The sequence below is a fragment of the Furipterus horrens genome, unplaced genomic scaffold (genome assembly GCF_987537825.1).
Source record: "Furipterus horrens unplaced genomic scaffold, mFurHor1.1.pri manual_scaffold_7, whole genome shotgun sequence".
Lineage (NCBI taxonomy): Eukaryota > Metazoa > Chordata > Mammalia > Chiroptera > Furipteridae > Furipterus > Furipterus horrens.
In genome coordinates this window covers 51,979,827-51,995,057 of record NW_028327177.1, presented here as the reverse complement: position 1 = coordinate 51,995,057, position 15,231 = coordinate 51,979,827, and the positions used below count along the sequence as shown (strand labels likewise).

General features: G+C 37.3%; 1 long non-coding RNA gene across 1 annotated transcript in view; it reads right to left on the bottom strand.

Annotated features, from left to right (window-relative positions):
- Nucleotides 1-1,136: 1,136 nt before the first annotated feature.
- Nucleotides 1,137-15,231, bottom strand: part of LOC150004451 (uncharacterized) — an 84,119-nt gene continuing 70,024 nt past the window's right edge. The window contains exon 3 of the long non-coding RNA XR_016512293.1: nucleotides 1,137-1,307. This is a non-coding gene — a long non-coding RNA (uncharacterized LOC150004451). The remainder of the gene's footprint in view (nucleotides 1,308-15,231) is intronic.

Sequence of the window (15,231 nt, the reverse complement as noted above, 5' to 3'; positions counted from 1 at the left end):
TTCCAGGAACTAGTATAACCATTCCAAAACCCAGGAATCTTCCACATCTCCCTTCCTATCATTCACCTTAGTCAATCTGTCACCAATCTTGTTGATGTGAATTCCTAAATTGTGCTACAACCTTGTCATTTCTCTGTTTCCACCACTTCCCCAGTCAAAGAAAATATCACCAGACTTAAATCCTTTATGGTTCTCCCATTGTTATCTAGGTAAGGACAAGAATCTTCAAGTGGCCTAACAGGTTATACATCTTTGGCCTCTATTATCAAACCTGCCTCATTTCTTACTGTGCTCCCCCCACTCTCCAGCCCCCACTGTCTGACCATCCTTCCCAGAGAATACTCTCTCATGCCCTCTTCATCTAGTAAACTTTTATTTCAAGTCACTAATAAACAAAAAGTCAGTGAATGAAATTTGTCATCAATATTTTACTTGCTTTTGGATTATTTAGGGCAAAAGTACAACAAAATTTACAAAGACACCTCAGGAGTCAGGTCTGAATTTTCTGCCTTTCATAATTGGGAAGAAAGGTAAGATTAGCATAATTAGCTGGATAAGAACAATGATACGAGTGTTGAGTGGAAAAGAAAGAGTTAGCAAAAGCTCTGGAATATAATTCCTCTATTCCCAGAGTGTTTGGGGGTTGGGGGGAGTGGAGGGTAGATCTACAGGACTCTTACTTCCCAGCTTGTCAATGATACATGTTAATTTCTCATGGAAGAAAATACACAAGAACTGGGGTGTTATTTGGCATTTGACTATAATGTAATTGGGTGAGGTTCTGAGCCCTGAGTGGCAAAATGGAGCTTGCTATGCCCTTTATATAGTCTCTGTCACAATCCTCAATAACGCATAAAATATTTTCCTGCTTTTATTTTATATAATTTTGACACAAAGACAATGCAACCAGTTTACAAGTCATCTAGTGCATTCAGAATAACATATACTTTTACACATTTACTCCACTGAAATATGGGGAAGTCATTTTCAGAAAGTCCTTTATTCCAAATCTTTCAAAACCAGTAAGATGTTTGTTTTTCAAAAGGTTGCTTAATGATCATTCTTTTTGACATTACATGATGGAAAGTCAACAATGTGACATTTGCCATAAGAAAAACAGAAAGATGGGACTGAGAAATACAATAACAAGAGCTGCCACTACAACAGCCAGTAAGTCTACGATAATTTTCGGAAGCAATTTGTTTCTTTTAGTCTGGCAAAGGCTTTGGCTTCAGTTTCATGTTCCTTGATTATTATTATGCCTCTCTACTAGTGGAAACTGCAAGTACTCTTTTTGTTTTTCCACCCTAGAAGAGGAGAAAGAAGAAATGAGCCAAATCTGCTTTCAAGATGGGTCTAGAAGAAAACAATATCATTATTGACTCAAAAGACCCAGGAGGGTTATTGATCCATACAGCTTCACTCACTAGAGAGTTACTGAGTCTATGCCACACATATAGGGTGAAACCTTCGATGAGCAGTGTGAGCAGTATGGGATGAAACTCAGACAGCTCTCTTGTACGTGCTCTTGGAACTGATTTGTTCAAGGTAAGCCACCAGCTATATTTCTGATGGAGTGGGCATTTCCCAGAGATGCCAAAGTTCTCCACATAGTGAAGCCCTCACTAATCTGCATCACAGGGCACCTGGCCTCAGGTACTGTAAGTGGACATAACCTCGATTCACTTGGCAGTGGTCTTTGGACAACATCTATGTGATTGAGTGTAACTAGCTACAGCCTAACAGGTTTTCTTTCTGTTGCCCAACTTTTAAGGTTGAATTGACATACAACTATACTCCATATCTTTTATATATGGTGACTATATCTATAGTTGTAAGAATACCAGAATGCATTGGACAGCATCTCCCCAAAGAAAATGTTATTCTCAAAGTAAAATTATTTAAAATATAGAAAATATGCCTATGCCACTTCAAGAAATTTTCCTTTTTAGTGGCATATCTCCTGGAGATTTCTAATGCACAATTAAAATATATAATTTGTATTTAAAATATTTTATATAGTCATACCACAGTAATACTTAGGAAAGATTAGGAGTTTCATGAATTCCATTAATGAAACATTTCTTAGTAAAACTAGTTTTGAGAGTGCATTAGTTTTCTGTAGCTATTCAACAAATTACAAATTTAGCAGCTTAAAACAATGCATATTTATTAACTCACAGTTATTTTTAATTATATTTTATTCATTATGCTATTACAGTTGTCCTGATTTTTCCCACTTTGCCCCCCTCCACCCAGCACCCCACACTCCCTCAGGCAATCTCCACACCATTGTTTATGTCCATGGGCCACATGTATAAGTTCTTTGGCTACTCCATTTCCTATACTGTACTTTACATGCCCAAGGCTACTCTGTAACTACCTATTTGTGCTTCTTATTCTGTTCACTTCTTTACCAATTACCCTACACCTTTCATCTGGCAACCATCAAAACATTCTCCGTATCCATGATTTTCTCTGTTCTTCTTGTTTGCTTAGTTTGCTTATTAGATTCAATTGTTGATAGATATGTATTTATTACCATTTTATTGTTAATAGTGTTGACCTTCTTTTTCTTAAATAAGTCCCTTTAATATTTTATATAATAATGGTTTGGTGATGATGAATTCTTTTAGTTTTTTTCTTGTCTGGGAAGCTCTTTATCAGCCCTTGATTCTAAATGATAGCTTTTCTGGGTAGAGCAATCTTGGCTGTAGGTCCCTGTTTTTCATGACTTTGAATATTTTTTGTCAATCCCTTTTAGCCTGCAAAGTTTCTTTTGAGAAATCATCTGACAGTCTTATGGGAATTCCCCTGTAAGTAACTAGCTTCTTTACTCTTGCTGCTTTTAAGACTCTTTATCTTTAACCTTTGGCATTTTAATTTTAATGTGTCTTGAAGTGGGTCTCTTTGCATCCATCTTATTAGTGACTCTCTTTGCTTCTTGGACTTGCATGTCTATTCATTTAGGGAAGTTTCCTTTCACTATTTTTTCAAATAGATTTCCAACTTCTTGCTCTTACTTTTCTCCTTCTGGCACCCCTATGATGCCAATATTGGACCTCTTGAAGTTGTCCCAGAGGCTGCTTATACCATCCTGACTTTTTAAAATTCTTTTTCTTCTTATTATTCTGATTGGTTGTTTCTTGATTCCTTATGTTCCAAATCATTGATTTGATTCTCAGCTTCACCTGCTCTATTGTTATTTCCCTGTAAAGTGTTATTTCAATTAGTATATCCTTCATTTCTAACTGTATCTTTTTATGCTATTGAGGTTCTCCTCCTTGAGCATCCTTATAACCAGTGTTTTTTACTCTTCATCTGATAGACTGCTTATTTCCATTTTGTTTAGCTCTTTTTCTGAAGTTTTGATCTGTTCTTTCATTTGTCTCCTCCTTTTGGCAGCCTCCATGCATACATTTCCATCTATAAGGTAGATCTGCATTGACTCTGTGTCTTGATAGTGTGGCCTAATGTAGTGGGTGTCCTGTAGGTTCAGTGGCACAGCCTTCCCTATCATCCATGCTGGGTACCCAAGTTGCACCCTTTGTGTGGCTGAGTACTCCCTCCTCTTGTAGCTGAGTCTTGGCTGCTACTGGCAGATCAATGAGAGGGATTTACTCAGGTCAGTCAGCTGCAAGGACTGGCTGGGACCACTGACCACCGACCTCCACCCTCTGTGGAAAATCAGCTGTGCAGGGACAGGGTGGTGGTGCTCCAACATGGTCTGTAGCTGTCCACTGGTTGTGCTGACCCTGGGATTTCCCAGGTAGTGCAGGCCTAGGTCAGTCCCCACCTGTGTTTTTCCCAGGGCACCCTGCCTGAGCTATAAAGGAATTGAAATGGCTGCTACTTGTGCTGTGCATGGAGATCCAAGTTATGAATCTAAGCTGGTTGCTGCTAGTGCTGGGCCTGGGGCCCACTGAGGCCAGCTGTTGCTTGTTTGAGAGGATTTAGGAAATTGTGGAGCAGAAGCCAAGACCAGCCATTCATATGGAAATGAAACTTGGTAGGTTCCTTAAGTTGGGTGGGGCTGTTTCTGGGGATCTCCAAGTCAGGTCAAACAGTGTTAGCCAGGTTGATGGAGTCTCAGATACTGGGTCTGTACAGGGGAGGGTTTAGAAAAAGGGCAATGGTATCTGCTCGCCTTGATGGCAGACACTTTCATTTTCCCCTATATACCACCTACCACAGTGCCTTTCAAACTGCTACCCCAGTGCTGGACTTCAGGAAGAGTAAGCCTGAGTGGGTGAGTCCATGTGTGGCTTCTTTAAGATGAACTGCTTGGGGCTCCAGAAGTGTCTTCCACTGACTCAATGCCTGCAGGTTCTTGCAGCCTGAAGTTGTCGGGACTTATTTTCCTGGTACTGAAACCCTCATCCAGAGGGCCTGGTGTGGAGCTGGGACTCCTTACCCTGGAGATATCCCTCCTGAATTTTTATCCATCACATGTGGGTATAGGGCTATCCTGTTCCCTGTCTGCGCCCCTCCTACCAGTCTGGATAGATGTGTTTTTTTTAATTCCATAGTTGTCAGACTTCCTTTCAACTCAATTTCTGATGGTTCTGAGTGATGGTTGTTCTATATTTAGTTGTAATATTGATGAGGTTGTGCGAAGAGGTGAGTCATGTCTGCCTATGCTGCCATTTTGACTGGAAGTCTTACCTTACAGTTATTTATGTCAGAAGTACATGTACAGAGTGATGAGATTCTCCCCTCAGGGTTTCATGAAACCAAAATCAAGCATTGGCAGGATCTGAGCTCATCTGGGGTTTGGAGGCCTCATTCAGGTGCATTCAGTTCCTGTGGCTGTAATCCTGAGGTTCCTGTTCTCTTGCTGGCTGTCAGCTAGGGACACCTTCAATATCTAGAGACCTTTCTCAGTCCTTACTGTGTGGTTCTCTTCATCTCCAAGGTCAACAACAGAAAAATCTCCCTCATGTGGGATCCTTCTCCTCATTCCAAAATCTGACTCCTTCTTTCTCTGATTTAAAGGGCTCTGTGCCATATAACAAAACCTAACCACAGCAGTAAACTCCATCCTCATCACAGTCCCAGGGATTTTGCAGGGCATGGGCAGCAGGGAACACAGACTTGGGGTCTATATTAGAATCCTGCCTCTATAAAAATATTTGAATTTTATTAAGGAGCTCTTCATTCCACAGATTTACCTACTGGCTCTCCCTCCAGAGTTGCCTGTCTGTAGCATAGTGCAGTGGGGAACTCTGGTCTGTGGGCTGGGGGTCCATGGTCTGAGACCTAAGGGCAGCTCAACACACTCCTCTATTACTGGCCTTTCTGCTTTACTTGCCTCCAGGCTAGCCCAGAGCCACTTGCTCACAGCCACATGGAGGCTACTGTTTCTAGCTGTCATCTTTCCCATCTTCTGCCACCTGGTTTCTAGTTCTATTTTAATTTCTTGGATGTTACTCATTTTTGTGGATCTTTTGACACCTTTAATTGCTCTTCTCTTCCCATGCCTATTAAGTTTTCTCACCCTTTGATATTGGCATTAAAAACATTTTAAATAATTTGCCAAAGAATGTTTTATCACTGCTGTTTCTGTAAGTTGCATTGCTTTGCCTTTAACCCTGTATTAATTTTGCTGTAAAGTGTTAAGTTTCATGAAGTTTAGTTAATTTAAACACAAGATTGGAGGACTCCTTAAATTCAAAGTCTTATTTCTTCTTATAGCTATTAACACAAAGTAGAGAGAATTTAATATTAAAATTTTTCTTCAAAACCCAAAACCTGATTTTAAGTGATTTCATCTTTTGACACACAGGTAGGGTACACCTACCCAGCTAGACTCTGAACACCAATTCTAAGAGAACATTTTTCCAACATTGAAATTCTTTCAAATTTTCAAAAGCTAAAGCTTAAGCATATTATCATCAATATTAGAACAACAATCCTTCAAATCCTCGAACACTTCATTGGTGTGCTTTTGAAGTATTCTGAAACTTGAATTTATTTCTTACTCATAGGAATAAATAAAGAAATCCTCCCTCTCCTGGTCTTCACCCACTGGGAACACAGTTACTGTATAGGAAAAGCGAGACAAGCTGTATCTCTATGGCCACATTAACAGAGTGAAGAAAAGCCACATTTTAATGCTGCATAAAATCTACTTATACCTCTTTCATCACATGTCTGTGACCTTTGAGATCACCATGACAGGTTTTCTTTTTTTTTTTTTTTTTAGCTTAGCTTTACATCTCTAAATGTTTTTGTCTTTCAATTACAGTTTACATTCAATATTATTTTGTGTTAGTTTCATGTGTGTACAGCATAGTGGTTGGATAAGATATACTTTACAAAGTGATCTTCTCCCTGATATTTTCAGTACCCACCATACATAGTATTACAATATTAGTGACTACATTTCCCATGCTGTATTTTACGGCTCCATGACTATTTTGTAATTACCAATTTTTACTTCTTAATTCCTTCACCTTTTTTATCCAGTCCTCATCACCCTTCTCTCTGGCAACCATCAGTCTATTCTCCATGTCTATCAATCTGTTTCCATTTTGTTTGTTCATTTATTTTGCTCTTCAGATTCCACATATAGGTGAAATCATATGGTATTTGTCTTTCTCTGACTGACTTATTTCACATAGCATAATACTCTTGAGATACATCCTCCTGAACAGGATTTCATTTCTACCAACAAACAGAAGAAATAAATTGTTCATGTTGTTTCCCAAATCATACCCACCTTCCAGCATTTACTCCTACTTCCCTTTATCATCTATCCTCTTCCCACCCACACCACACAATTTCTGCAAAATGTGGCTCACTTTTCTTAAGTGGTGCTCTCTATTTCAGGAAGAAAGATGCTGCTTGTTCTCTACTTTGTTCCAAAACATAACTTAAAATGCATCTCCCTCATTGTTGCTGAACCCAGCTGGGAAGTGAGAAAAGAAAGAGTGACATGTCCTAGAGTGAAACTTGAAAACAAGTAGAAGAGGGAATTTCTGAGAAACACCTCTTGAACAAACTGAAAGACAAAGTGTGTCTCTATCTCTTTCCTAAATTTAAAATAAGCACAACTGAAAACGTAAAATTCCCTGAAGTCTTGTGACCAAAAGTAGAAAAGTATCAGAGTACACTAACCTGGCAGTTGCCCTAAATCATGCTGAATAAAATGAAAGTCTACTTTCTTCCATCCTCCTCCCCAACTTAACTTCATCTTACAGCATATACAGCAAATGTATAGTTTTCATGAACATCTTAGGTTTATACAAAATGAATTGTAATCCATTTCCAAAGATTTTTTTCTTTTTTTTTTTTACTTTGGAGACCCCAAAATCAAATTCACAGAGAAACGAGACACAGTCCTTTAATCTGGCAACTCACCAGGTTTACTATGAGTTGAAAAGGATGCAAATGATAAGATTCGACTTTTTATGAAACTGAAGGGAATAACACAAAAATAACTGAAAATTTTCTAAGATTTTGAGATCATTTCTTCTTATGTCTTAATTCCTGGAACCTGTGTATATATTAGGTTACATAGAAAAGAAAAATTAAATTACAGAGGCAATTAAGATTATTCATTAGCTGACCTTGAAACAAAGAGATAATTTTGAATTATTCAACTTGGCCCAATGTAATCACAAAAATTGCCTAAAAGTGGAAGAAAGGGCCATAAGAGGAGATCAGAATGATGTGATATAAAAAGATTCTACCCACCACCCTTGCTGGTTTTGAAGAGAATAAAGGGGCCAGAAGCCAGGAGCCAAGGAATGTGGGCCTTCCCAGAGTCTACAGAAATGAATGCAGTCCTGCCAGCACCTAAATTTTAGCCAAGTGGGACCTGTGTCAGACATCTGATTTGTAGATACATCAGAAATAAATTTGTTTCATTTTAAGCCACTAAGTTTGTGGTAATTTGTTATGGCTGCTATAGGAAATGAATACAGCATCTGACACATCTTTACTAACCAATTTGTGAAAAATAATAATATCTGAATTGACACATCTTAATCGGTACTAGGAGTTTGTCATTTAATTATGAATAAAGTGACATAATATAAACTATTAGATTAACACATTCCCATAACTGGTTGCATTAATAATTTCAAAAAATATAGGTATCTTAATTCTGAATTATGTTCCATAAAATGGGCAATCTACATATTTATAATTTATAATCCTCCCTAAATTGACTTCTCTAGGGGCCCTGGAGAATAGTAAGCCTACTTGTTAAAACTGCCAGTTTCTTTGCACTGGCAGATTCTAGACAAGAAAAAAAAACCTGGTTGCTACCTAAGGTGAATTCCAAAATCAAAATGCAGTCTAGACCCATATACATCAATTTATAAAACCAATCTTAAACTTTTTGCAGTTTAGGCATTAACATTTTTTCAGATTTGTTTGATTATTTTCAAAATATTTGTGGTCAGAATTTTGCTATATACAAGAACACAGACTGTTGCATGCTTCCTGAAATTCACTCTAATGGATTAATGAGGTTCCCTTGGCTCCTCCTACCCACTGCTGCAGCTCTACCTATAAAACCCAGGGATCGTGGTCACCCTCCTTGGTCCGAGTTAAACCCCAGAGCTGGACAGTGAGGCTAGGGTCAGGCACTGCCTCCACAGACTCCCAGCTCTGCTACTGCCTTGCACCATATGAGGCACCATGGTGAGGCAGGATCCCCTAATGGGCTACAAAAAAAATCCAGCTTACTTTCACTTAAAGCAACAGCTTTCTAAAAAGCATGCACCTTGATAATATGAATAAGAAACAAAAAAGAAATGGTATTCTTGCAAGGAATTCAGAACAAAAAATCAAAACAGAAAGAGGAGAGAGAAAAACTTTAGGATCTCGTATGGGATTTCATATGATTCTCATCCACAAAATGGCACTAAACAGTTTAGGAGAACGACACCTATTGTTAAAGTCCAATTTGTATATTTTGTTTATTCGTTCAACAAACATTTATGGAGTGCTTACAGTGTTCCAAACCATTACCATGATGAAAACCTGAATTTTATTGTATTATGTTGCAAAATCTCCCATGGGAAGTGACATGTCCAGAACCACCTTCCATGAGTCAGTCAGCTAGGACAGTGCATCTAAAATTGCAGCGTGCACAAAAACCTCCTGGGGCCTGGCCACAGAGCATATTCTGATGTGCCTGAGACCCCACATTTTTAACAGGCTCTGAAAAGATGTCAAAGATGGTGTTCCAAGGATCACACTTTGAATAGCAGAGCTAGAATTCAGAATTCGTGGCCTGTTTAATACAGCTTGTTTCACTACTGTTCTCCTGAAAACATTTTATAAAATCCTTGAGATATTTTCCCTGTCACAATTGTACAGCTACAAGGCAATAATATTTTCTGATGCTAACCTTTGTAAGTCATTTAAAAAATGACATAAAATTAAAGGACAAGGTATATTCTCATTTTTGTATGAGGGAAAGACATGGATGAGGTAACAATCTGGAAATACAGTATCTATATTCTTCAAAATGGAATGAATCAAAATGTCAACAACTTTGAAGCTCTTACGCTGAACAAGCAGGTGTTTTATTCATCAGCAGGATTTAGAAACAAACGTATTGTAGACAGGATTCAAAGTCAGTTTTCGGTGAAGGAAAGCTCTTTAGCCAGGGCAGAGGTAGAGACATAGAGTGGAGGTGAATGGCCTGTGTGCACAAATAAACCAGGACATAACTAACTCGCCAGACAATAAAGCTTCAGGAGAGTCAGGTTTTACTACCATATTTTACAAAGCACCGCACTTTGAACTGCTCCCAGGTGCACAGTTCAGGTTCATGCTCCTCATCTCCCCTTCCTACTTTATATGAGGTGATCATATCTTTTACTCATAGAGCTGGGAAAGATGTCCTTGAATGTACCAACCACAGACATTTCTATCATTAAAGCTTGATTATAAAATCTCCCCTAAGAACAAACGGTAGGGACTGTGCTGGCTTTATGAAAGTTCCATTAGTCCTAGGAGCAATGTCTCCATGGCTGAAAGCTAAATCCCTCAAACACAGTGGAACCATCGCTGACTGTAAAGGACAGAGAGGCTATGACCTTTCACACAGAAAAACATTTGTAAGTGAACTAAAAATATAAAAAAGGATTAAAATTATGGCTATGAATCAACAATTTCTGATATGTGTATACTGTTCCACAAGCTAGGACGTTAACTAGAATAATGAGATTACCTTATGTAATTACAGATTTGTAAAACATTTCTTTTAAAATCTTGACTCCACATTTCTAAAATGCTTTTAAGTGTGTTTCAAGTAGTTGATTATCTTTTCACTTGAAAGTGTTAATATTTCCTGCTACACTAAAGGAGATATTGTCTATTGAAAAGGTATTTTCCTCTTAGCCAACATAAACACAGTATGGATATGCTAATATTTTCAAGGAGCAAAAAAAACAGCATTTTATGGAGATGATAATGTAATGTTTAACCAGTAAAATAATTTCCTCATTTATTATAATAGCTGTAATTATAATAGCTATGTCATCATTAATAGACATAGAATAACAGTATAGCTATTAATACTAAGACGCAAAATTAATTTAAATTTAGTCAGAACTTTTGTTATTATCAAAAAGTTATTAAGACTCCTTTCATGTATAATTTAATTGCACCTAAAGCATTCTAAATAGTAGAGCCAATTAATAAATAGCCAGGCATCATAAAAGAAACCTTATTTTCCCCCAAAGCTAACAGAGTTTGTGTTAGACTCTTAACATTTTTTAAGATGTAGAGGATTGGTAAAATAATTCAATTTACTTATTTTTGTTTTTTAATTTTTATTGAATTTATTGGGGTTACATTGGTTAATAAAATTCTATAAGTTTCAGGTGTACAGTTCTATAATACATCATCTATATTTTGTATTATGTGTTCACCATCCCAAGACAAGTCTCCTTCCATCACCAGTTATCACTCTTACACTCTCTTCTATATCCCACCAATTCCTGTTGTCTGTTTCTACAAGATATTTTTTACTTTGCTTAATTCCTTCAACTTTTTCATGCAGCCCCCCAAAACCCATCTCTCTGATAGCTGTCAATCTGTTCTCTGTATCTATTTATCTGTTTCTATTTTATTTGTTAGTTTATGTTGTTCATTAGGTTCCACATGTAAGTGAAATCATATGATAGTTATCTTTCTCTATGTGGCTTACTTTTTTTAACATAATATTCTCCAGGTCTATCCATGCTGTCACAAAAGGTAAGATTTCCTTCCTTTTTTATGGCTGAGTAGTATTGCATTATGTAAATGTGATACAGCTTTTTTATTCACTCATCTACTGTCAGGCATTTGTGCTGTTTCCAGATCTTGGCCATTGTAAATAACATTGCTATGAACATAGGGGAACATATATTCTTTTGAATTACTGTTTTGGGTTTCTTCTGATATATTCCCAGAAGTGGAATCACTGGGTCATCAACAGTTCCATTTTTAACTTTTGAGGAAACTCCATACTGCTTTCCACAACGGTTGCACCAATCTGCATTCCCCATAAGTGCACAAAGGTTTCCTTTCCCCACATCCTCACCTAACACTAGATTTTTGTTGATTTATTAATAATAGCCATTTTGACAGGTATGAGGTAACATCTCATTGATGTTTTTATTTGCATTTCTCCAATGATTAGTAACATTAAGCATCTTTTCATATGTCTATTGGCCATCTGTATGTCCTCTTTGGAGAAGTGTCTATTTAGGTTTTTTGACCATTTTTAAATTGAATTGTTTGGGGGTTTTTTTGGTGTTAAGTTATATAAGTTCTTTATAAATTTTGGATATTAACCCCTTATCAGATGTATCATTGGCAAATATGTTCTCCCATTCAGTGAGCTGTCTTTTCATTTTGTTGATGGTTTCCTTTGCTGTGCAAAAGCCTTTTATTTTGATGTAGTCCCATCTGTTTACTTTTTCCATCATTTCCCTTGCCCCAGTAGATAAATAAGAAAAAAATATTGCTACAAGAAATGTCTGAGATCGTACTGCCTATGTTTTCTTACATATAAGTCTTTAATCCATTTTGAGTTTATACTTGTGTATGGTATAAGGAGATGGTCCAGTTTCATTTATCTGCAGGTATGTATCCAATTTTCCCAACACCATTTATTAATAAACTGTCTTTATCCCATTGTATGTTTTTGCCTTCTTTGTCAAATATTAATGGACCATAAGGTATGGGCTTATTTCTGGGCTCTCTATTCTGTCCCATTAATCTATATGTCTGTTTTAATGCCAATACCTTGGAGAGTATCTTAGATCCCTAGTGAAATATATTAAATCTTATTAAAATCCTGTATAACAACTGCCACTTCTAATGAAAGAGGATTTTAATCAACAACATATCAGAACATCACTTGAAAGTATCAAGATTTTATAGTTAACACACATACATCTAACTTTGAAAATAAAAATAATTTAACAAATAATAATAAAACTAATATTTATGGAAGGTTTTCCATGTTCCAAGAACTATTTTATCACTTGGTTCTAATGTTTATATGTATTTTTTACTACTATTATTTATAAATGAGAAGCCTGAAATGCTAAAATATGATAGTTAACAGTTTGAACTTAAATTGCTCTCACTCTAAAATTTATGTACATAGCTAATATGCTATGCTGCCTCATTAGATATAATTTTACCATAACCTTCAATTCTCAAATGAAGATAGAGCAATATCATTTGCACTTCAATTAAAAAGATAAAATTTTGACTCTAAATAATAAATTAGTCAGCCAAGTTTGCCTCTTGGTTTTCTTGATAACCCACTGAAATGAAAGTTAAATGTGATAAAAAGAAGTGAACCTAAACAGCAAAGATAGTTGGAGAGGATTTTGTTAATGAGTAGTGATTTCAACACATAAGTCAGCTACACCACTGCCGCCATTACTATTCCAACTCTCCCAACTATGCCCACAGGGTACAAGCACTAAAATTTCTACTTATCCTAAAGAATAACAGCTCTTCTCCTAAGGTACATAAATAAAGTGTCAGAAGATGCAGAAATTCTAATGTGTGAATTTCTACCTCCAGAAAAAAGCCCTTCTTATTCAGGCATACGGTAGACCCCTGACTTAACCACTTCTTATCCACTCACTGAAAAACTAATAGCCATAGTTAAAGCTTTCCTTTCTCTAGTCTATATAGAATCTCTAGCCAGAATTTCTACTCAAAGGAAAAATATTTTGAAAAAAATCCTAAATATACAGTATATATTCTATCTAATAAAATATAAATATATCATTGAGTATGTGAGAAAGAGGATAATCATGAAAGAGAGAAAGCAATTAAATAAATTAAAAACTGATCCCAGAAGAAATAGAGTAAATTCAGGGAACAAAATGAAAATTAAAAAGGGAATATTCTAAATAATGAAGTTAAAGTTATTAAGTAACATATTACCACCATACAATAGGAAAAAAGATCACATGTATAATTTTTAAAAGAAAAAAATAATAGAAAAATATTAAACCTTAAATATTAAATTTCCAATATAAAAATTTGAAGAGAAAGTCTAAAAACAAAGTCAAGAAAAAAGAAATTTTTGTTATGTAAAAGAAAAATATAAAAATACCAAGATTATGAGAGAAAGAATGAGACCAGTCCAATAGATTCAATATTCAATTAAAAAGAGTCCTAGAAAAAGTGGAAGGGAAAAGTGGAAGGGAAGAAATAGCAAAAAAGAATTTTCCATAGTGACAGGGAAGTTGAATATCCAGACTACAAGGGTTCAAGGTGCCTGCTCAATAATTTTAAAATGTCATCAGATTTCAGAACACTAAGAGCTCCAGTAGCAAAAAATAAATAAGTCACCATAAAGCAATGATAAATACAACTGCAGCTCTCTTCTCATTAGTCACATTGTGGCTAGCAGTTAACAGAATAATATCTTTAAAAGCTTTGGAAAAAAAATAAATTTTAACCTAGAACTTTAGGTCCTATAAAACTTTATTCAAGAGTGAGAACAAGATAAAGACATTTTCAGACATGAAAAATACAACTAAACTACAGAACAACCATCCTTCACAACTGCCTGAAATCCAGCTGAACAGAAGTCCTACAACTAAGGCTATAAAGGAGAAGCCACTTCAAGACTTGAAGGAGGGGCAGGGACATGGAACGGGCTGGCCCCACATTCATGTACAGTACACCCATGTGTGGTAGGTACAAATCAGGAGGGATATCTCAACTGTGGAGGTCCCCTCTGAGGAGCGAGATGTCCCAGTCCCACACCTGACACCCAACCCCAGGGTTCCACTGCCAGGAAGAGAAGTCCCCATAACTTCTGGCTGTGAAAACCGGAGGGGATTGTGTCTAAAAGAGAAGAGGGCCTCTGGGATCCCAGACAGTTCTTCTTAAAGGGCCCAAGCACAAACTTACTTGAACTCATTTCCTATGAGCTCCAGTGCTGAAAAAGCAGCTCAAAAGTTGCCAGTGAAGAATGAGGAGGAATTGAAGGGTCTGGCATCAGGATGAGAGCTTGGGTGGGGACAGCTTTCACCCAGACAGAAGTGCTGGCAGAGGCCATTGTTCTGTTTTTGAGCCTTTGCCCAACAGAGCTGGAAGGGAGGCACCATAGCTGAGTGTCCATCAACTTACCTATCACTTTTCCCCTTCTCTAGAGATTCCCTGAGACCCCACTCCACCAACTTTTGGGACCACCCAAGCTGTTTCCAGTGGTTTTTCCATACAAATGGCCTGTCTCTGTTCATGCTTCAAACTTTCTTAACTCTCGAACAAAGAGCATCTGGTTTCATTGTGCCTCTTCCATCTCACTAAATAGCCCCAGACCCAGCACTAGCAGCATTTGGGTTTGGTTCACAGCTTGGCCTCTCTTGGGGACCTCCAAGCACAACACAAGTAGAATCCATCTGCATATCACTTTGTAATACCAGGTGGCCCCAGGCAGAACACAGGTGGTGGCCCCAGGAAGAATACAGGTGGTTCCTCAATCTCACAGGAGACCCCAGAGCAAGCTCACCCATGAACAGCTTCATAAAATGTCAAAGCACCCATTCACCACCACAAGTGACACAATCAAGGGGGAACTGAGTGGCACCAGAGCCCAACCAAAGTAAGTGCTTCTCTGTGGTGTGGACCTCTATACAGCTGCTCCTCCATGGTGGTCGGTGGTCACAGCCAGTCCTTGCAACTGATTATCCTGGGGGGAAATCTTTCTCATTGATGTGCCAACAGCAATCAAGACTCAACTAC